At 39.4% G+C, this 23,436-nt stretch overlaps 1 pseudogene; it reads left to right on the plus strand.

Moving 5' to 3' along the window:
* The first annotated feature begins 1,977 nt into the window (after nt 1-1,977).
* Nucleotides 1,978-2,558, plus strand: LOC133260937 (vacuolar protein sorting-associated protein 33A-like; annotated as a pseudogene).
* Nucleotides 2,559-23,436: the final 20,878 nt, after the last annotated feature.

Below are 23,436 nucleotides of genomic sequence, written 5' to 3' on the forward strand. Positions count from 1 at the left end.
CAATTAAAATAAATAAATAAAAGAAATTTAACAAGTAATAGAATAAATGATGTTATACTTTTAATTGAATTAAACATTTGTTCATTTCCAAAACCAATACCTTTTAAAATTGCTCCCCCCAAAATAAAATAATTAGGAATAAATGTTTCCAAGGAGGTGAAAGATTTATATGCTGAGAAATATAAGACATTAATAAAAGAAATTGAAGATTATTCAAAGAAATGGAAAGATGTCCATGCTCTTGGGTTGGAAGAAGTAAGATGGTTAAAATGGACATACTACCCAAAGCAATCTACAGATTTAATGTGATCCCTATCAAATTACCCATGGCATTTTTCACAGAACTAGAACAAATAATCCAAAATTTACAGGGAACCAAATCAGGATTGCCAAAGCAATCCTGAAGAAAAAGAACAAAACAGGAGGCATAACCCTCCCAGACTGCAAACAATACTACAAAGCTACAGTAATTAAAACAGTGTGACAGGGACTTCCCTGGTGGTTCAGTAGTTAAGACTTTGAGTTCCAATCCAGGGGGTGCAGGTTTGATCCCTGATTGAGGAGTAAGACCCTATATGCCAGGCAGTCAAAAAACCAAAATATAAAACAGGAGGAATATTGTAACAAATTCGATAAAGACTTTAAAAATTATCTACATCCCCCCCAAAAAAATCTGAAAGGAAGAAAAAACAGTGTGATCTTGGCATAAAAACAGACATTATGGATGAATGGAACAGGACAGAGTCCAGAAATAAGCCCACACACCTACAGTAAATTATCTTTGACAAAAGAAGCAAGAATATACAATTGGAAAAAGAAAGTCTCTTCAACAAGTGGTGCTGGGAAAGTTGGACAGATACCTGCATGTAAACCACTGGAGTTAACACTCTCTCACCGTACACAAAACAAACTCAAAATGGTTTAAAGACTTAAACATAAGACAGGACACCATAAAACTAAAAGAGATCACAGGCAAAACATTATCTGACGTAATATGCCCTAATGTTTCCTTAGGTCAATTTCCCAAGGCAATAGAAAAAAAAAAAAAAAGAAAGAAAAACAAAAATAAACAAATCAGACCTAATCAAATTTGCAAGCTTTTGCACAGCAAAGGAAACCATAAACAAAACAGACAACTTATGGAATGGGAGAAAATATTTGCAATCAATCTGCCTGACAAGGGTTTAATTTCCAAACTATACAAACAGCTCATACAACTCAACAACAACAACAAAAAAAGACCCAACCAAAAAATGGGTAGAATACCTAACTAGACATTTCTCCAAAGAAGAAATACAGAGGCTAATAGGCACGTGAAAAGATGGTCAACATCATTAATTATTAGAGAAATGCAAATCAAAACTGCAATGAGGTACCACTTCACATCAGTCAAAATGGCCATCATTAAAAATTTGGCAAAACTAATACAATTATGTAAAGTTTAAAAATAAAATAAAATTAAAAAAAATAAAAATAAAATAAATAAATAAATAAATAATAAAATAAAAACTACAAGGAATTCCTTGGTGGGCCAGTGATTAAGATTCCACACTCTCACTGCCAGGGTCCTGAGTTCAATCCCTGGTCAGGGAACTAAGATCCCACAGGTTGTGCAGCACAGCCAAATAAGTAAAAACGAAAACTCCACAAATAACAAATGCTGGAGAGGATATGGGAAAAAGGGAACCCTCCTACACTGTTGGTGGGAATGTAAGTTGGTACAGCCACTGTGGCAAAGAGTATGGAGGTTCCTCAGAAAAATGAAAACAGAATTACCATGTCATCCAGCAATCTTACTCCTCTGCACACAAAACTGTAAGTCAAAAAGATGCATGCACCCAGATGTTCCTAGCAGCACTATTCAGAAAACATGGAAATACCTAAATGTCCATCAATAGATGAATGGATGAAGAAGATGTGGTACATATATACAATGGTCTACTACTCAATCATAAAAAAGAACAAAATAGGACACGTAGGGGAATGTAGATCTGGTTCGAGTAGGGGGTTAAAGGGGCGGTGGGGCAAGATGGCGGCACACTTGTCCTACCGGCGAGTGAACCTCAACGTGCTGCGCGAGGCAGTGCGTCGCGAGCTGCGCGAGTTCCTGGACAAGTGCGCGGGAAGCAAGGCAATAGTTTGGGATGAGTATCTCACTGGACCCTTTGGCCTGATTGCACAGTATTCACTGTTGAAGGAACATGAAGTGGAAAAAAATGTTTACGCTTAAAGGAAGTCGTTTGCCAGCAGCCGATGTCAAGAATATAATTTTTTTTGTCAGACCCAGGCTAGAATTGATGGATATCATTGCTGAAAATGTGCTCAGTGAAGACAGACGTGGCCCAGCAAGAGATTTCCACCTTTTGTTCGTGCCACGACGTAGCTTATTGTGCGAACAGCGGTTGAAGGATCTGGGTGTTTTGGGATTCTTTATTCATAGGGAGGAGTATAGCCTAGTTCTTATTCCTTTTGATGGGGATCTCCTATCCATGGAATCGGAGGATGCATTCAAAATATATATCCGGGAGTGGGATTGCTATTTCACATGGCAATTCTAGTTTTTTAAGGAACCTTCATACTGTTTTCCATGGTGGCTGCACCGGTTTGTATTCCCACCAGTAGCGTGGGAGGGTTCCCTTTTCCCTTTGCTCCATACCCCCTCCAGCATTTATTATTTGTAGCCTTTATAATGATGGCCATTTTCACTGGTGTAAGGTGGTACCTCAATGTGGTTTTGATTTGCATTTTTCTAATGGTTAGTGACATTGAGCATCTTTTCACGTACCTACTGCTGCTGCTGCTGCTGCTGCTAAGTTGCTTCAGTCATGTCGGACTCTGTGCGACCCCATAGACAGCAGCCCACCAGGCTTCCCCGTCCCTGGGATTCTCCAGGCAAGAACACTGGCCATCAGTATACCTTTTTTGTAGAAATGTCCGTTTATACCGTATGCTTATTTTTTTTAATTGGACTGTTTATTTTTTCGTTAAGTTGTATGAGCTATTTGTATATTTTGGAAATTAAGCCCTTGTCCATCGCCTTGTTTGAAAATAACTTCTCCCAGTTCGTATGTTGTCTTCATTTTGTTTATAGTTTCCCTTGCTTTGCAAAAGCTTATAAATTTGATTAGGTCCAAAAAAAGAATAAAATAGGGGCTTCCCTTGTGGTTCAGTGGTAAAAAATATGCCTGCCAATGCAAGAGACCCTTGTTCAATCCCTGATCCAGGAAGAAGCCACATACCACAGGGCGATTAAGCCTGAGCTCTGGAGCCTGAGAGCTGCAGCTACTGAAGCCTGCATACCCTAGAGCCCATGCTTCACAAGAGAAGCCACCCTGATGAGAAGCCCATGCACAGCTATAGAAAAGCCTTCCCAGCAATATAGACCCAGCCAAAAATAGTTTTTTTTAATCCTGCAGCTCAATTCCAGAAAAATAAAGCGACCCAATCAAAAAATGGGCCAAAGAATTAAACAGACATTTCTCCAAAGAAGACATACAAATGGCTAACACATGAAAAGGTGCTCAACATCGGTCATTATCAGAGAAATGCAAATCAAAACCACAATGAGGTACCATCTCACACCAGTCAGAATGGCTGCTATCAAAAAGTCTACAAACAAGAAATGCTGGAGAGGGTGCAGAGAAAAAAAGGAACCCTCTTACACTGTTGGTGGGAATGCAAACTAGTATAGCCACTATGGAGAACAGTGTGGAGATTCCTTAAAAAGCTGGAAATGGAACTCCCATATGACCCAGCAATCCCGCTGCTGGGCATACACACCGAGAAAACCAGAATTGAAAGAGACATGTGTACTCCAATGGTCATCACAGCACTATTTACAATAGCTAGGACATGGAAGCAACCCAGATGTCCATCGGCAGATGAATAGATAAGAAAGCTGTGGTACATATACACAATGGAATATTACTCATCTATTAAAAAGAATGCATTTGAATCAGTTCTAATGAGGTGGATGGAACTGGAGACTATTATACAGAGTGAAGTAAGTCAGAAAGAAAAATACCAATACAGTATATTAACGCATATATATGGAATTTATAAAGGTGGTAACGATGACCCTATATGCGAGATACCAAAAGAGACACAGATGTAAAGAACAGACTGTTGGACTCAGTGGGAGAAGGCGAGGGTGGGATGATTTGAGAGAATAGCATTGAGACATGTATATTATCATATGTGAAACAGATCGCCAGTCCAGGTTCGATGCATGAGACAGGGTGCTCAGGGCTGGTGCACTGGGATGACCCTGAGGGATGGGATGGCGGGGGAGGTGGGACGGAGGGTCAGGATGGGGAACACATGTACAACCATGGCTGATTCATGTGAATGTATGGCAAAAACAACCACAATATTGTAAAATAATTAGCCTCCAATTAAAATAAAATATATATATATGTTTAAAAAATTAATAGCTTTTTTAAAATAAAAAAGAATAAAATAATGTCATTTGCATCCTGGGTGTGACTAGAGATTATCACACTAAGTGAGGTAAGTCAGAAAGAAAGACAAATACTATATGATATCGCTTATATGTAGAATCTAAAATATGACACAGATGAACGTATATACAAAACAAAAACGGACTCATGGACATAGAGAATGCACTTATGGTTGCCAAGCAAGGAGGGTTTGGGAGGGATGCAGTGGGAGGTTCAGGTTAGCAGATGTAAGCTTTTGTATATAGAATGGATTGACAACAAGGTCTTACTGTATAGCACAGAGAATGAACCATAATGGAGAAGAATATTTTTTAAAAGAATATGTGTGTATATGTGTGTGTGTATAACAATCACTTTGCCATACAGCAGAAATTAACATAAAAAAGGGAAAAAATATACTAAAATAACAGGCAACTTGAAATCATATATTGAAAGACTGTACTGAGCACCCTGGAAAAGGTACCCAGCATGACTGGCTCCAAGGCATATTCTAATAAAAAATAATGAGAACTTAAAGAAAAAATGAACTAAAAATATAAGCTCAATAATAAAAGTTTTAGGAGTCTCTTTCATCTAGAAATTTAAAAATTATGCTGGCAGACTCATCCGAGGGGCACGGGTTGGGGGTGCCATCAAGTGAGTGTCTCATGGGCTCCTGCCAGTTCTTGGCTTGAGTCCTACGCACTCAATCCACAGTGCTCTCCCTGTGCAGAGTAAGGCAACGGCACAAAATCCCTCCTTGGTACATTCCGGTATGTGCACTCATGTATGTTTTTCCTAACAATGGAGGAGGGTGAGGGCCTGTAACAGAACAACCCAATTCTTTTTTTTTAATTGGAGGCTAATTGCTTTACAATATTGTGGTAGTTTTTGCCATACACTGACATGAATCAGCCCTGAGTGTACATGTGTACTCCCGTAACACCCTGAATGTGCCTCATCTTGTCTGATCTCGGAAGCTAAGCAGGGTCAGGCCTGATTAGTATTGGATGGGAGGACAACCCAATTCTTGATCTCAATGATAAAATTATATATGAGAATACACTGCATTCTTAGGTAGTAAGAAATGGAACATTAGGTGAGGACTCTGTTTTCTGTTGGATAACCATAACCACAGGCAGCAGTAAGCCAGAGGTAAAGCTGTTAGAAATCATTTATGCATTAAGATCTGATGTGCCCTTCCAGCACTGAGAGAAAGAAGAGTTTCTCTCACTAATGGATGAAATTCCGTTATTAGATATTCATTCCTTTGGCTTAAGCTTTATCCTTAGCACTTTGGAAATATTTAAAGCACTTGGCTGTTTTGATGGAAATTCTCAGGATCCTTTCAAGCTGCCTACTGCAGGAAAACTAAAGCATAATTGTCCCCATACTTCCTTAAAGCTACTGTCTTAGGGTCATTATTTTTTTCCAATTACATTTCTCATGTGAGAAATGAAAGACAGAGTTGGATAGATCTGTATTTCTTCCCTTCTGTTTTCTGCTGGTGAGCAGTCAAGAAACTAGGTGTTCGACAGCAGCATTCCAGGGCCCAACATTTCATGGCTGTCAACAGTGAGTGAGTGAAAGTCGCTCAGTCGTATCCGACTCTTTGCGACCCCATGGACTATACAGTCCATGGAATTCTCCAGGCCAGAGTACTGGAGTGGGTAGCCTTTCCCTTCTCCAAGGTAGCTGTGGCAACACCAGGGGCAGTGTCCCGATCCCCGGATCTCAGGCTTCATGAGATTTTCTTCCTGTCTAAGTTCAAGTGTGCAGACTTCTGAGTCCCCATCTTTTGGTTATGGTAACAGTAGCATCTTCCAGAACTACACACATTATTTTTTAACATATAGTTCCCTGTATGAAATTCCTTTCTGTTAAAATACCTAAAGTAGCTTCTATTTCAAAAACTGAATTGGGACTGTCACATGTGAATAAGCAACTTAGTGGAAAATGGATAAAAGATTGTGGGGCAATAAACCTCCTAGTAAGGGGATGAGCTTCAAAACTTGAGAAAACAGAGCTCATGGAAAACCAGTCCCATTGAAAATTGGACTGAAGGATGCCTTCCCTGAAAATGGCTTCTCTTAGAAGAACTCACCAGTAAGTCAGGCCGGGTTCTCCATAAAAAATAAAATAAGTAGTTATAATCCGTGTCTCTCAACTAACCTCCAAGTAAATCTCATTGCCACCACTGTGTCCCTCATTTGTTCTTTGTTCTTCTATTTCACCTCCTTCACTCCCCTTCTCACTTTAGTAAAATTAAAGAATAAGACTGAAGTGTTCCTCACAACTATTTTCACTAGATGCTACTATTTTCTAGACTTAGGAAAAAGTCGTCAGTAGAATGACTTACAGAATATGATCCATATATGATCTGATATCTACATATGATCAAAATTTACCCTGTACCTCTTAAGACTGTAGAAAAGTCAAATTAATGGAAGAGGTCTTGTTGAAACATTTAATGCTGAAGTACACCATAGAGGTAAGAATAACTTTTCTAACAACCTCCACCTCATCCTGCTGTCACCGCAGGACCTGAAATCTATCTTCCTATAGAGAGAGCAGAAAGGATTTCACAGCCTAATTTTGGCCAGTGAAAACTCCTCAACTTCTGAAGCAAAAGAAACAAGTTGTCCCAGATTGACCACAAGAGAAAGTGGGAAAAGGAAAAAACAACAATTCTCTAACCTGTGATCTCTGAGCCTTTGGGATCTTCTATGAACCCATTCTTCACATTCTTATTTTAACTTATTTTCTCATTTCTTATTTTAACGAACGGGAGGTGTGCTGTGGATGGCACTTATTGGTGCTGGAGAGAAGCTAGGCATTGATTTCTTAAGTGTGTGTGACTACTGCTTACTGCTTAAAGTATGCTGAGGACAACTGACCCAGGGCTGTAGGGTTTCCAAAGGACATATAAAACCCTTTTGGTCTTTGATGCCAAAAAGTGACTTGGAATTACAGAAATCAATACAAGACTGACATCTGAAAGTTAGCTGGTATCACACCAGCTACAAGGATATTTGCCTGGAAAGAGAAACACAGTTTCTACTCATGTCCCCAGAGCGCTATTATTCAGGGACATAGCCTGAATCACTGAGTTTCTTCCACATCACAGACTTTGTCTTCACTACGACTGTGGCTCCTGAGAGAAACTACAAAACACCCACTTGTCAGGTGTCCCCTGCCTGATGACCTCCATTAAACCAGGTAAGACTAAGAAGAAGAGACCAAGAAAATAGCCTCTGGAAGACTGAAGCAGGCATCACAACAATTCATTATTGCCATCCTGATCACTACTAAGTTCTCACTGTGTCTGTAGGCTCTTTATTCACACCCAGTTCTAACTTGCCTGTCTGTTGTTGCAAAAGACCAGGAGGAGGATTCTGGGAAGGTGGCAGAGTAGGAAGTACCAGGTCTCTGTCTCCCCATAGTGCCAACAATTGGGCTGGTAAACCTGTCTAATGTAATTACTTTGGAACTCTGGAGTCTATTGAAGGCTTGCAACTTCAAAGCGAAGACTTGGACTAAAAACCGCAGTTTATGTTAGCCAATTACCTCATCAGCAAGTCACAGCCCACCAATCTACCATCCCCATCTATGAGGCAGTCAGCTGTGCATGTGTTCCTGAAGTAGGCTGCAAACAGCTTATGGGAGCCAGAGTAGACCAAAAGGACCCTGTTCTGCAAATATCAGGGAACTGTGCTCTGACTGCTGATCATTGGTTTTTATCACAGAGGTTGAGACAAGGAGGAGGATCTGAGGGGCATTGTTGCACCTCCTCTCATCCTTGCAAGCCTTTCTCCTCTGCCTGTTGTGACGTCCAAGGGACTTAATGGGCCAGCACGCATTTTCTCTCCCATTCAGTTTTCTCTTTTACCTATAGGAAAACAGATTAAAAACTAAGCTACTCAGAACGACTGCATATACAAGGGAAATTAGAAAACGACCACACAGACACACGGGGAAAATTCAGAAGAGATCTGAGGAGACTTTAAGTTTACACATTGGGTTGATTCTTAGCAAAAAAACCCAACATTTTGGGGCACAAAATGTATAAAGACGTGATTTTTAAAATCAACCAACTGAAAAGGATGGGGATAGAGATGTAATGTAATGGAGCTAAAGGGGTTTTTTTGTTTATATATTTTTTTTAATTTGGCCATGCTGCACAGCATACAGGATCTTAGTTCACTGACCACAAATGGGACCTGTGCTCCCTGCAGTAGAGGTGTGGAGTCTCAACCACTGGACCACCAGGGAAGTCCCTGGAGCTGAGTTTTTTGTATGTTATTGAGGTTTAGCAGGTATAGATTGAAATTAGAGTGTATAACTTTAGGGCATTAAATGTGATCCCTATGCCAGTGACAAGGAAAGTAGCTATAGAATTACAAAAAGGAAATGAGAAATGTATTTAAACATATATGACAAAAAATCAACTGAACACAAAAGAAGGCAGTAATGCAGGACATGAGGGACAGAAAAGCTATTAGGCATTTAGAAAACAAATAGCAGAATGGAGGTCTAATTAAACATAAGTGGATCAAGCTCTCTGGTTAAAAGACAAAGATCAGCAAAATGGATAAAAACACAGGGTTAACCTACATGTTCCAAAGAATCCCTTTTGATCCAAGACACAAACGTATTAAAAGCAAAAGGATTAGAAAAAAGATACTCTATGCAAATAGTAACCAAAAGAGAGCAAAACTGGCTATACTAATATCAGAAAAAATACTTTATTTTCATTGAAATATAGTTGATTTACAATGTGTTAATTTCTGCTGCACAGCAAAGTGATTCTTTATATATATATATATTCTTTTTTTTACATATTCTTTTCCATTATGGTTTATCATAGTATATTGAATATAGCTCTCTGTGCTATACAGTGGGACCTTGTTTTTTATCTATTCTGTATATAAAAGCGTACATCTGCTAACCCCAATCACCTACTCCATCCCTCCCTCCATTCCCTCTGAGTTTCTGTTTCGTAGATAGTTTCATTTGTGTCGTATTTAGACTCCACATACAAATGATGTCAAATGGTATTCATCTTTCTCTTTCTGACCCACTTAGGATGATAATCTCTAGTTGCATCCACGTTGCTTGCTGAAAATGGCATCATTTCATTCTTTTTATGGGTGGGTGAAAATTCCACTGTGTTTATACATAACACATCTTCTTTATTAATTCACCAGGTGATGGGCATTTAGTTTGTTTCCATGTCTCGACTCTTTTGAATAGTGCTGCTATGAATATAGGGTGCGTGTATCTTTCTAAATTGTAGTTTTGTCCAGGTATATGCCCAGGAGTGGAACTGCTGGATCCTATGGTAATTCTATTTTCAATTTTCTGAGGAACCTCCATACTGTTTTCACAGTGGCTATACAAACATACATTCCCACCAAGAGTGGAGGAGGGTTCCCTTTTCTTCATATCCTCTTCAGCATTTATGATCTGTAGACTTTTTAATGATGGCCATTCTGACCAATGTGAAGTGGTACCTCTTTGTGGTTTGATTTGTATTTCTTTAATAATTAGTGATGGTGAGCAACTTTTCGTGTGCCCATTGGCCATCTTAGTTTCTCTTGAGAAATGTCTATTTAGGTCTTCTGCTCATTTTTCAATTGGATTGTTTGATTGTTTTATATTAATAGTATTCGTTCTGTTCTCTTCAGTTGCTTTGGCTTTCTTCAAGAATTTACACACACATATACACACACTTTGCAGATATTTAATGTCATTTTCTCTTAAATCCTTTTTAATTTCTTTCATGTTTTTAAGTTAAAATTTTCCTCCCTTTCATTGTATGTTTCTCTTTATGTTACTACCAATGCTATTTATTAACTAAGGTATTACTTTTACTTCATTTCTAAAGTGTTATATCTTTTTTTCCTACCTTTCCTGTTTTATAAGCTGCATTATCAAATATTCCTGTTTTCTTTTTTCCAATAATATTATGTCTGACTTGTTTTTTATTATAATTTAAGTTGTTTTTGAACTGTGGTGTTGGAGAAGACTCTTGAGAGTCCCTTGGACTGCAAGGAGCCCCAACCAGTCCATCCTAAAGGAGATCAGTCTTGGGTGTTCATTGGAAGGACTGATGCTGAAGCTGAAACTCCAATACTTCAGCCACCTCATGCGAAGAGTTGTCTTATTGGAAAAGACCCTGATGCTGGGAGGGATCAGGGGCAGGAGGAGAAGGGGATGACAGAGGATGAGATGGCTGGATGGCATCACCGACTCAATGGACATGAGTTTGAGTAAACTCCAAGAGTTGGTGATGGACAGGGAGGCCTGGCGTGCTGCGATTCACGGGGTCGCAAAGAGTTGGACACGACTGAGCGACTGAACTGAACTGAAGTTGTTTTTTATGTATTTTCTCATTTTCTTAATTTCATTCATCTTGTTTATTTGAAATAGTAGATATAGTTTTCCTTTATTTGTGGACATGTCATTCTGGTTTGTTTTCATTGCTTAAAAGGATGTTACTCTGCTACTAATTTTCCTATTTTTCTGATAATAGTTTTGAGTAGGTTTGACTACTTTTCTTTCCTGTTACTTATATATTATTGAGTTGAGTTTTCCTCCCTAGAAGGGAGGACAGTCAGTGTAGGTTTCCTAGCTTCAGGATTCTGGAGCTCCCTCTTCTGTCATTTATTTGAAGTTTTTTTTTTTTTTTTTTTTTAAAGCCCATTGTGCTTTGTGAGGTTGGCTGTCTCCTTTCCCCTTTGCTTTCTTGTGCCCCTATTGTTCATGCTCAGCATGAGAGCTCTGTCCTAGAAGTGAGACTTGAGTCTAGCGTAGAGGTCACCCCAGCACTCTCTGATTTAACGCGGTCCCCTTGCACTCACCTGCAACTGTAGTCTACAAAATGCCTCCCACTTTGGACTGATGTTCTCTGGGAAATATATGTGCAATGCATATGAAGACAAAGAATTTCTAGTAATATCCAAATCATACGTATCAATATGGAAAAGAAAACTACCCATATGTGCCAAGGTTAAAAACAGGCAATCTATAGAGGAGAAAACCTGAATGTCAAATACACATGAAAGGGTGCTTCATCTCACTAGCAATGGAAAGTGCTAATTAAAACATGAAAATAGAGTTTCATCTGATTCACTGTTGAAGGCATGACAATAAGCTAGTATAATAATGACCCCCCCAAAAAATTCAAATCTCAGATTCTGTTCAAAAACAACCATCACCTTGTGGATATTCTGAAAAAAGAAAGTCAGGAAAAAATATCTGATAAGAAGAGAAAATTATATCTCTGTTGCTCTGTCTCTGGTCTCTGGACCTTTGCTTATACTTCCCATATCCTAGAATATTCTCTCTCTACCTCTCTATGTAGTTAATTCCTACTCATCTCTTAGGTCTTACATTAATTGTCATCAGTTTTAAGAAAATATCTGACTCCCGGTAGACTAAGATAGACGCCCCTGCTATGTCAGTTTCTGGCATTTTATACTTTCTCCACCATAGAATTTTTCAAACATTATTGTGACAGTCAGTTTTATGTGTCACCTTGGGTAGGTTATAGTGCTGTTATTCATCAAACCCTAATTGAGGTGTTGCTGTGCAGACAGTTTATAGATTTGGTTCACATCTATAATTAGTTGACTTTATGTAAAAGAGATTATCTTCCATAATTATGGTACACCTGTTGCAAGCAGTTGAAAGGCTTTGAGATCAGAACCCAGGGTATCCTGAGGAATAAAATTCTGCCTGTGAACTACAGTGTCACCTTGAGAATGTCCAGCCTTCCTTTCTTTTTTTTTTTTTTTTAATTTATTTTTAAATTGAAGGATAATTGCTTTACAGAATTTTGTTTGTTTCTGCCAAACATCAACATGAATCAGCCATAGGTATACTGTTCCCCCTCCTTCTTGAACCTCCCTCCCATCTGCCTCGCCATCCCACCCCTCTAGGTTATTACAGAGCCCCTGTTTGAGTTCCCTGAGACACACAGCAAATTCCCATTGGCTGTCTATTTTACATATGGTAATGTAAGTTTCCTTGTTACTCTCTCTGCACATCTCACCTTCCTCCCTCTCCCCTGTGTCCATAAGTCTGTTCTCTATGTCTGTGTCTGCACTGCTTCCCTGCTAATAATTTCATCAGTATCATCTATCTAGATACCATATGTATGTGTTAGTATATGATATTTATCTTTCCCTTTCTGACTTACTTCACTCTGTATAACAGGCTCTAGGTTCCTCCACCTCATTAGAACTGATTCAAATGCCAGCCTTCCTTTCTTGACTACCTACTCGCCCTTGGAATTTTGGACTTGACTAGCCAACCCTCCCAATTGTACAAGGCAATTCCTTGACATGAGTCTTTCAACCTACCCTATCTCTCTCTATTTATATATATTATTTATGTATATACACAGACTATATAGCTTATACACATATATACAGTATATACACATACTATATATATACACATATATTCACACATACATTATACACACACATATATATATATATACACAGACATATATATTAATATATATGTATCTCCTGCTAGTTCTGTTTCTCTTGTGAAACACTACCTAGTACAATTACTATATCAAATTAAATAATTATATTTCTTTCCCATCAGACTATAAGCACCATTGAAACAGAAATGGTGTCTGTCTTATTTACTTTTATGTTTCTAGTGCCTAGAGTGTAGTATATGCTCAAAATATTACTGAATGATTAAATGAGGCCCAATAAAAAAATCTTCAAAACAGCATAGGGAACCCTCCTTAATACACTATAAAATTGAAGAAGGAAGGGGCTAAAAGACATCTATGTGTTTGTGAGAAGTCCTAACAAATCCCAAATAGTAACAGTTAAGTCTTTGGGAAAAACAGCCTTTTGGTAAGTCACTAGAGTATTTTTCCAGTCTTCAAAATTGTAGCAAACACTGAAAGAAAACTGATTCTAGGATGCAGTCATTTCTGTACTAAAAATGAAGGTTGAGCCAAACACTACTGGTTTGGTTCAGGGGTAATAAACTTTAATATTTAAAGGAAATGTAAATGTATCTATAGCCTATAAGCATCTACTCTAAGAGTCTTATTCCATTTTTAAATCCAGTGAGATAAGAAAACAGAGTTTCATCTGATTCAGCTCAAGAGATATTACAAAAGCCCAAAATGACAACAGCAAAAGTGTATGTCAGAATGTCGGCTTCTATTAAAGAACAGATATTACCCTGCAGATTTTTTTTTAAGCCAGAACAAAATCTGATGACAAGGGAGAATGACATCAAAACTTTTACAAAGTGCTAAAGATCAAAGTTTTAAAAAAGAAAAACTCCTCAACAGTGCTATAAACCTATATTTTAAAAAAACAAAAAAATACTGAAGGCTCATTACATCAGTATCATCAGAGTGTTGATAAAGACACTATTCCCAGGCCTCAGTCTATGCCAACTGAATCTGAATCTGCAGGTGTCAGTTCTGAGCATTGAATAGTTACTAAGCTCCCCAAGTGATTCTGATACCCAGCCAGTTTGGGGAACAAACTCTAAATTGTCAGTCTTCATAATATCTCACTAGACAAATTCAGCTTTCTATAGGAAGCTTTCAATGATTTATTTTACCTACTAGTAAAATGTCTATGCTTCCTTTTACTAATTTTTTAATTAATTTATTTATTTTAATTGGAGGCTAACTACTTTACAATATTGTGGTGGTTTTTGCCATACTTTCACATGAATCAGTCCTGGTTGCACATGTGTTCCCCATCCTGAACCCCCTCCCACCTCCCTCCCCATCCCATCCCTCAGGGTCATCCCAGTGCACCAGCCCTGAGCACCCTGTCTCGTGCATCGAACCTGGACTGGTGATCTATTTCACATATGATAATATACATGTCTCAATGCTATTCTCTCAAATCATCCCACCCTTGCCTTCTCCCACAGAGTCCAAAAGTCTGTTCTTTACATCTGTGTCTCTTTTGCTGTCTTGCATATAGGGTCATTGTTACAATCTTGCTAAATTCTATATATATGCGTTAATATACTGTATTGGTGTTTTTCTTTCTGACTTACTTCACTCTGTATAATAGGCTCCAGTTTCATGAAGTCTCTCAGTCATGGCCGACTCTTTGCGACCCCATGGACTGTATTCCCCCAGGCTCCTCCATCCATGGGATTTTTCAGGCAAGAATACTGGAGTGAGTTGCCATTTCCTTCTCCAGAGGATCTTCCCAACCCAGGGATCAAACTCGGGTCTCCCACATTGCAGGCAAACTCTTTACCATCTGAGCCACCAGAGAATCCCTAGTATGGCATCTAATCAGTGTTTACTTGTATTGCAGAACCATCAAATTGAGTTCAGAGAAGAATGGAGAGGAAGCAACACTTTAGTTCTCTCCACATTGGATCTTTAGATTCTGCTTAGTTATATTAGTTCAATTATTCTCCCAAAACAATACATATATTAATATTCAAATGCAGATCTTATGTAATCCCTAACCCTGGCTTGAAAGGTATAATTTTCAGGGAGGAAATCACAGCTCACTTAGATTGGTTAACTAAATATTTTCTTACTTGTAAGCCTGACATGTAATTCTTGACCCAAAGCTTTAAACAGTTTAATTAACAGTGAGAACCAGGACTTCTCTGGTGGTCCAGTGGTTAAGAACACACCTTCCAATGCAGGGGACACGGGTTCAATCCCTGGTCAGGACACCAGAATCCCACGTTCCATGGGGCAAATAAGCCCCACGTGCCACGGGGCAACTAAGCCCCATGTGCCACAACTAGAGAAGCCTGGGTACCACAGGGAAGACCCAGAACAGCCAGTAAATAAATAATTAGGTAAAATAAATTATGATGCATCTATGTGTGTAATCCTATATAGGCACAAAAAGAAAATAAATACCTAAATGTACTGACCTCATTTAATGTGAAAGATGAAAAATGCACAACTGTGTATAGGATGATCCTATTTGTGTTAAAATATATAATAGATACTTCATTTATATAGTTGTATAAAAAGAAACATTTCTGGAAGGAGAAATTAAGAAGAAGTTGCTAACAATGACAACTTTTAGGGTATAGGATTATGAAATTGAATTGGGAACAGTTTCCTTTTCCACATTCTCTGTACTTTTAAATCTTAACTTGAGTTTTATAATAAAAATACTTGCAATGACTAAGAACAATACAGTTTTGCTAACAGTATCAGAATTACTTTTTGAGTTGTCTTAAAACGATTTCTTCCCTGAGGGGCGGGTGTAGGTGTTTGAAATACATTTGTCCTCCCTCGGTGATTATACGAGTGCATGACAGCCTTCACTCGTGGAGCCACTGACTCAGGCTCCAATGCGTTTAAGGACAGGCAGGCGTGACTTTCATCTGAAATAGTAAGACTTTTAAAAGTAAGCTTTTGATCAAGTTCTGTTTCACCACATGAATCTGAAGAACCATCAAGAGTAAAGTAGCCTCTACTTTTAAATTTGCCACAATACTGCTAAGTGTTCTCAGAGCCAACATGATTACTTACTTCATTTTTCAACTTGCCTAAGAAATAAAATATATTAGCATAGAAACTGGAAGAGTTACCCATGTTAATAGAGGGAGCAGTTATGACCCCATGGTCATTTACTTCACTGACGTTACGTGATTCTCAAACTAGTCCACTGGTGTATTGCTAGGGCTAAGAATAAAATAACTTTGATTATCTAAACACACATCACCTGGGAGTTAGGTTAGTTGATGAGGGTGCTGGTAAGTAGTGGGGAAGTTGGCAACAGAGAATGAAATTAGCCTCATATTTTCTGTGATTCAGATGGAAATACCATAGATAATTTGGAATTTAATATTATCAGATCAAGCATCTTAGTATAGATTTGGTGTTTTCATGTTATTATAGTGTGATTCATAGTAGGAAAGTTTTGATTTAGAAATGTGATTAAACAATCACTGAAATTATTTTCATGAAAAGTTAAAAAAAATCTCAAACAATACTAACAAAATAAAAAGAAAGTCACAGCCCTTGCTGAGACTATATTAATTTCCAAGATATTGAACTTATAGTCCAAGCTTCTTGGCTTTGTCCTCTGAACCCTCAGAGCACATTATTTGGTCAAGAAGTCTGTGTTGAAATCCTCAGTGCCATATATTTTGCCTGACAGAGAGGTGAAGGATGTCATTCTTGCCCTCTGAGCTTATGTTTACATCATTAGTATAGTTCATATCATATCATGTTATGGGTCATGGTAACTATGTATCAAGGCAAGGCCCAGGTTTATTTGTTCATCATGTCTAGCACAATAATCAGTTTTAATTTCAGCAAGAAATTTTAAAAGTAATTTTCTACCCAAAATATGGTCAGAAGAATAATGAGAAAGATGAGACTGGATAAAAAAGAATCAGGATTGTGGATGAACAAGGCACCAACATTTCTTGATTGCCCATCATGTGCCAAACATCATTCTGGGAACTTGTATGTGATCCATTGTTTAATCTTCACCCAAATCCTGTAAGGCAGGAAGGAAACTAAGCCTTACAGAGACTAATGACTTAATCCTTTTGAACCAATCTGTCCTTCCTACTAAAGACCAATAACATAGTCTATTACTAATTGCTTTAAAAGGCTTCCATGGCTCTCCACTGTCCTTGAAATAATGGCCAAGACCCTTAACTAACCTTTCAAGATCTATGAGACCTGGTGCATCTCAAAGTTTCCAGGTTCATTTCTTGTGTCTCTTTCTCCTCCTCTCTTCTCTCTTGGTATAACGCACTTCCTTCAGTTCCTTGAGCACATAGCACACCCTTTTTCTTATCCTGGCCTTCCCACAAGCTGTTCATTCTGCCTGGATTGCTTTTCCTTCCTCTATTCTCAAAAAATGTTAAATGAATGAAAGGATATTAAAGAAAGTAGGATCCTACACAAGGGAAAGATGAGGATAGTAAAGGGATTAGGGAATTAATCACAAAACTATGATATTAAATGAGTTGAGGTTTAAGCTGATCATAGGTTGCGGCACACCTAGCACCCAGATATTGGTTTCATCTCTTCACTAGTTCCTTTTCTTCCTTCAAGCCTCAGTGTTAGTGGCAGTTCCTCTAGAATGCTTTCGTGACCACCAAGATGTTTAAATCCCTCATGATATGCCCTATCATGAGGACTTCCCTGGTGGCTCAGAAGGTAAAGCCTCTGTCTACAATGTGAGAGACCTGGGTTCGATCCCTGGGTTGGGAAGATTCCCTGGAGAAGGAAATGGCAACCCACTCCAGTACTCTTGCCTTGAAAATCCCGTGGATGGAGGAGCTTGGTGCAGGCTACTGTCCATGGGGTTGCAAAGAGTCGGGCATGACTGAGCAACTTCACTTTCTTTCTATGCCCTATAGCTCCATGCACTTCCCTTCTATAGTACTCATCACATCAGACTGAAGCTGTCTGAAGGAAGGACCGTGACTTCCTTATTTACTTTTCTATACCTACCACACAACTTTGTAAACACCACTATTGATTACTCTCCATATATTTCTATGTAACATTTTCCAATAAAATGAAGCAGCGATCCTTGGAGAAATAGGTGATTCTGGGACTGGGGCAGGGAAAATACAAGATGAATCTGGAACATCTTGTAGTGCTAGACAGTAAGGAGATGTTCAAGTCTCTGAAATGTGGGGTGTTCTTAGTGATTCTCATCTATCAGATAGACTATGAAAAGAGAAAATAGTAACTTTGTAACAGAAGAAACTTGGAAGATACCACTTTAACTGTGATCAAGTTAGCATCACCAGTAGTAAGTAGGACTCCCTGATCAAGGACTCCTATTATGATGCAATAAAAAAGGCACCTCTTGGTGTGGAAAAAAGGAACCCTCCTACACTATTGCTGAGAAAGTTAATTAGTGCAGCCACTATAGAGAACAGTATGTAGGTTCCTTAAAAAACTAAAAATAGAGTTACCATATGATCCAGCAATCCCACTCCTGGGCATATATCCAGACAAAACTGTAATTCGAAAAGATATGTACCCCAGTGTTTATTGCAGCACAATTTACAACAGCCAAAACATGGAAGCAACATAAATGTCCCTCAACAGATGAATGGATAAAGAAGAAAGAAGATGTGGTATGTGTGTGTTTGTGTGTGTGTATATATATATGAATATATATGGGAATATTAACCACCCATAAGAAAGAATGAAATAATAACATTTGCAGCAACATGAGTGGACATAGAGACTATTATACTAGGTGAAGCAAGTCAGACAGAGACAAATAATCATGTGATATTGCTAATATGTGGAATCTTAAAAGTGATACAAACGAATTTATTTACAAAACAGAAATAGACTCACAGATATAGAAAGCAAACTTATGGTTACCAAAGGGAAAGGGGGGAATGGGAGGGATAAATTAAGAGTTTGGGATTAACATCTACACACTACTATATATAAAATAAATAACAACAAGAAACTACTGTATAGCATAGGGAACTATACTCAATATCATGCACTAATGTATAAGGGGAAAGAGTCTGAAAAGGAATACGTGTATATATATAACTGAATCACTTTGCTGTACACCTGAAACTAACACAACTCTGTAAGTCCACTGTACTTCAACTTTAAAAAGAAAAAGAAAAAGTCACCTCTATTCTGGGATATTCCTCTTCAAGATCCATAACCTTTATGTAATCATAACAAAATTGCAGAAAATCTATATTGGGGGGTAGTATAAGAAATATCCGACTAGTATTTTTGAGACATGACAATTAAAAGCACCAGGGGAGCAATGTCAGCAACATAGCAGCAGATGATGTTCCTTCTCTCTAATCAACAAATTAGTCATCCCTACACAAACTAAGGGCTTCCCTGGTAGCTCAGACGGTAAAGAATCCACCCACAATGCGGGAGACCTGGGTTCAATCCCTGGGTTGGGAAGATCCCTTGGAGGAGGGCATGGCAACCCACTCCAGTATTCTTGCCTGGAGAATCCCCATGAACAGAGGAGCCTGGCAGGCTACAGTCAATGGGGTCACAAAGAGTTGGACATGACTGAATGACTAAGCACAGCACTAAATTACCTTGGTCAGTCTTTAGGTTCCTAGAACCTTACTCCAAGGGACCCAGGAGGAGTCTCATGCACCATTGCAGCTAGTAAGAAACTAACCTCCATACGGGCTGCAGAACAAGTGAGGCTAGTGAAACTGCCCAGATCCCTCTAGTTGCTATCAGGCAAAGATCAAGATAGTACTGACCAAGAAGGCATTCATATATGAGAGAGAATTTGGAGAAGTCCACGACTGAAGTGACTTAGCAGCACCAGCAGCCATCCTAAAGGGAAACTCAAGCACACCATTGGAAGAAATATAGAAAAATACAAATTTGGTTGCCACAGAGGCAATAAGAGAAACTTTCCTGTTGCTGCCTCCTTGTCACTTATTACAGTGAGTATTGGAACTTCAAATCATTAAAAGTATTCAAAAGGGAAAAGATCAATAAATAGAAAACTTCTGTACAAGAACCAATTAATCACAACTGATTAACTAATTAACTAACTGATTAGTTAGTTAGTGAAAATAAAAACAGCCGGGAAAGTATTTGTCTCAAATGTTTGAGAAATGAATCATTACATATAAGATATAAAAGTTTATTCTAATGTATATAAATATCCTTGATGCCCAGTTAATGGCAAATGATATAAACAGAACAAAATGTAAACAAATGAGGGAAATGTTCAGATGGCATAAAATTCAAATTAAACATCAAAGTATGTTTTTATACCAATTAACTTGGCAAAGAAAATGCAATAATATTAGTGCCAGGGTTTATAGTGAAATTGATAAATACCTTTGACAGTGGATATAAAGTAGGAACATAGAAGGATGTACTGAGAATCATAAAAATATTTACATCATTTGACCCAGTAATTTGATTCATTGTAATTTAAATTGAGGGGATAATTTTAAAGAATAGTAAACCCCTGTGTGTGACACTTCATTGTAGCATTCTCTAAAATAGCAGAAATGGAGAACAATAGGATGTTCAACAATAGGAACAGGGAGAACAGTGAAGTATATGACAATACATTAACTGGATGGAATATTCTACCTCTTTCACAATAATAATTATGAAGAATGTGAGATACAGCAAAGTGAAAGTGGTTCAGGGTGTCCGACTCTTTGCAACCCCACTGTAGCCCACCCGCCAGGCTTCTCTGTCCATGGGGATTCTCCAGGCAAGAATACTAGAGTGGGTAGCCATTCCCTTCTCCAGGGGATCTCCCCAACCAAGGGATCGAACCCAGGTCTCCTGCATTGCAGGCAGATTCTTTACTAGCTGAGTTACCAGGGAAAACCCTGGATACAGCAAGAAGTTTTTCAAAACACTGTTTCATGAAACAAAATACCCAATTATGTAGATGTTTTGATTATAACTCCCTAGGTTGGGAAGATCCTTTCCAAGTGGGAAAAGGCAACCCACTAGGGTATTCTTGCCTGGGAAATCCCATTCAGAGGAACCTGCCGGGCTATACAGTCCATGGGGTCACGAAAGAGTCGGACTTGACTTAGAGACTAAACAACAATTGACTACATGTAAAATATGGGCTTCCCGGGTGGTGCTAGTGGTAAAAACCTGCCTGCCAATGCAGGAGATGTAAGAGACTCAAGTTTGATCCCTGGCTTGGGAAGATCCCCTAGAGGAGGGGCAACCTACTCCAGTAACTTTGCATGGAGAATCCCATGGACAGAGGAGTCTGGCGGGCTATAGTCCATAACGGCACACAGAGGTGGACACAACTGAAGTGACTTCACAGGCATGCACGCACACATGTAAAATACACCAGAATGTAGACAAGGACTATAAGGGAAGGGAAAAAATAGGTTGTGTTTGCTCCTGCTCCTTCTCTTCAAATCTGAAGTTGCTAAAGTTTTTTCTTGGTATTTACACATCCCTCTAACTTCATGCCACCTCTTTTTCATAGCTCCTCCTTTCCCATTTACTGAGGATCCATGCTGCTTCAGGACACCCATGTCACTTAGAAAAAAAAGGCAATAGATAAATGTATTCATTAATTATAGAGGGACTTTTTGTATTCAACATTGGGATACAGTCGTAATTAAGACCTCTCCCCTCTGCCAGTGAGCTCAGGTGGATACTCGGGTGGATAAGATGTTTGCACTGCACTACAGGAGGCACAAAGTGGTCAGGAAAAAAAGAAACTAAGTGCAAACCAGAATCCTAAGGAATCAATACTTTATCTCTTTAAAGGGATTTTACACTTAAGAGGGGCTTAGGGAATTTATTTTAGTTATCCCACTTTCCTCCACATCTTAGATTTCCGTTTTTGTCTCCTCCTGGAGAGACATACATGTGTTTGATCTCTCCTCCATGGCAAAAATTGTTTTGGCCGCACACCCCCCTCTTATCATCTGTTCTATAACTCTCCTTCAGTTTTACTCACAACTCCATACTTCTTGCTTCCCTACTGATCACTCACTGTTTTGCCTACAGCTGTTTGAGTTATTTGTGACAATTAAAACCACAAGAAAAGATAGATTACACAGGAGAATATATGGCTCATGCAATCAGGTGCAGGAGACAGAAACGGCACAGGGAATGATGGACTCAGTGTCCCAGACCAGAGAGCAAGCCAGTGTGGCGAACAGGTGGAGAAGAGCAGGAGCCCCACCATGGACATGGGGTCTGTAGATCTGAGGAGACTTTGCCCTTTAAGTGCCAATGAGATGGCATGAGAAGCCACAGAGTGGAGAAACATCTCTGCTGTTCCTTTTCTTCCCTCTATACTGCTTGTACAGCATCTTCATGAACCCTGATCTTCATGGCAATAATAGGAAATGAGTGGATTACATGATAATACCCATTTGATAGGTAAGGAAACTAAGATTTTCACGAGACCATATGACTAGGAAATGAAAGAAGAGTGTGAATTTAAAAATCAACCGACCTGGGAACTTGAGACATGAAAGAGAATACAAAGCCCTTTCTTTGTCACTAATGCAGGTAGGTGACCTTTCCCTCTTGGCCTGTTGCTGCACCTGAGAACCTTGCTCTGAAGGGTCTTTCCAGGTTTCCACTATGAAATGATAACATCTTTCCATTTCCTTTCACAGCCTCCTCACCTGGGACACTTCCTAAACCTGATGTCCAGGACACAAACCAGACCAATTTAATCAAAATGTGGAGAAGAGGATGGAACTTGTGAATCGGCATTTTGTGAGAGTCCAGTGAGCACCCAAAGTTGAGAAACAACATATTAGAAGTTCCTGGAGGGCAGACATGAAGGAGGGCCACCAAGATCTGCATTACTCTGCCCTCCCACCCCACCACCTCCACCTAGCCCCACCCACCTCCACCTCCCAACCCCCACCACCAGTCACCCCACCACCACCGCCATCACCCCGCCATCACCCCTCCACCACCGCCATCACCCCGCCATCACCCCTCCACCACCGCCATCACCCCGCCATCACCCCACCACCACCGCCATCACCCCGCCATCACCCCTCCACCACCGCCATCACCCCGCCATCACCCCTCCACCACCGCCATCACCTCACCACCACCACTGCCACCATATCCTGCATCACCTATTCCTCCTCCCTGGCCTAGGGCCGCTCCAGTCAGACCACACCTGTTAACTGCTTTCCACAATATTTATTGTCCCTTCTCTGTTGACAGCCATGATGGATTCTGCAGATTAAACAATCCCAGCCATATTGAGCTGTCCTGGGATTGGCCTGTCACACAAAGGCAGCAGCTGCCTTTGCTCCTGGTTTTAATTGAATAATATACTCTAAATACCCTCCCTCCCCAGCAGGTGCCCAAGCTCCTTAGCCAAATGGAGGTGAGCAAGGGCTGCCTCTAATGGGATGTTGTGATGTTGTGAAGTCGCTCAGTTGTGTCTGACTCTTTGTGACCCTATGGACTGTAGCCCACCAGGCTCCTCCATCCATGGAATTTTCTAGGCAAGAGTACTGGGGTGGGTTGCCATTTCTA

The sequence above is a fragment of the Bos javanicus genome, chromosome 15 (assembly GCF_032452875.1).
Source record: "Bos javanicus breed banteng chromosome 15, ARS-OSU_banteng_1.0, whole genome shotgun sequence".
Classification (NCBI taxonomy): Eukaryota; Metazoa; Chordata; class Mammalia; order Artiodactyla; family Bovidae; genus Bos; species Bos javanicus.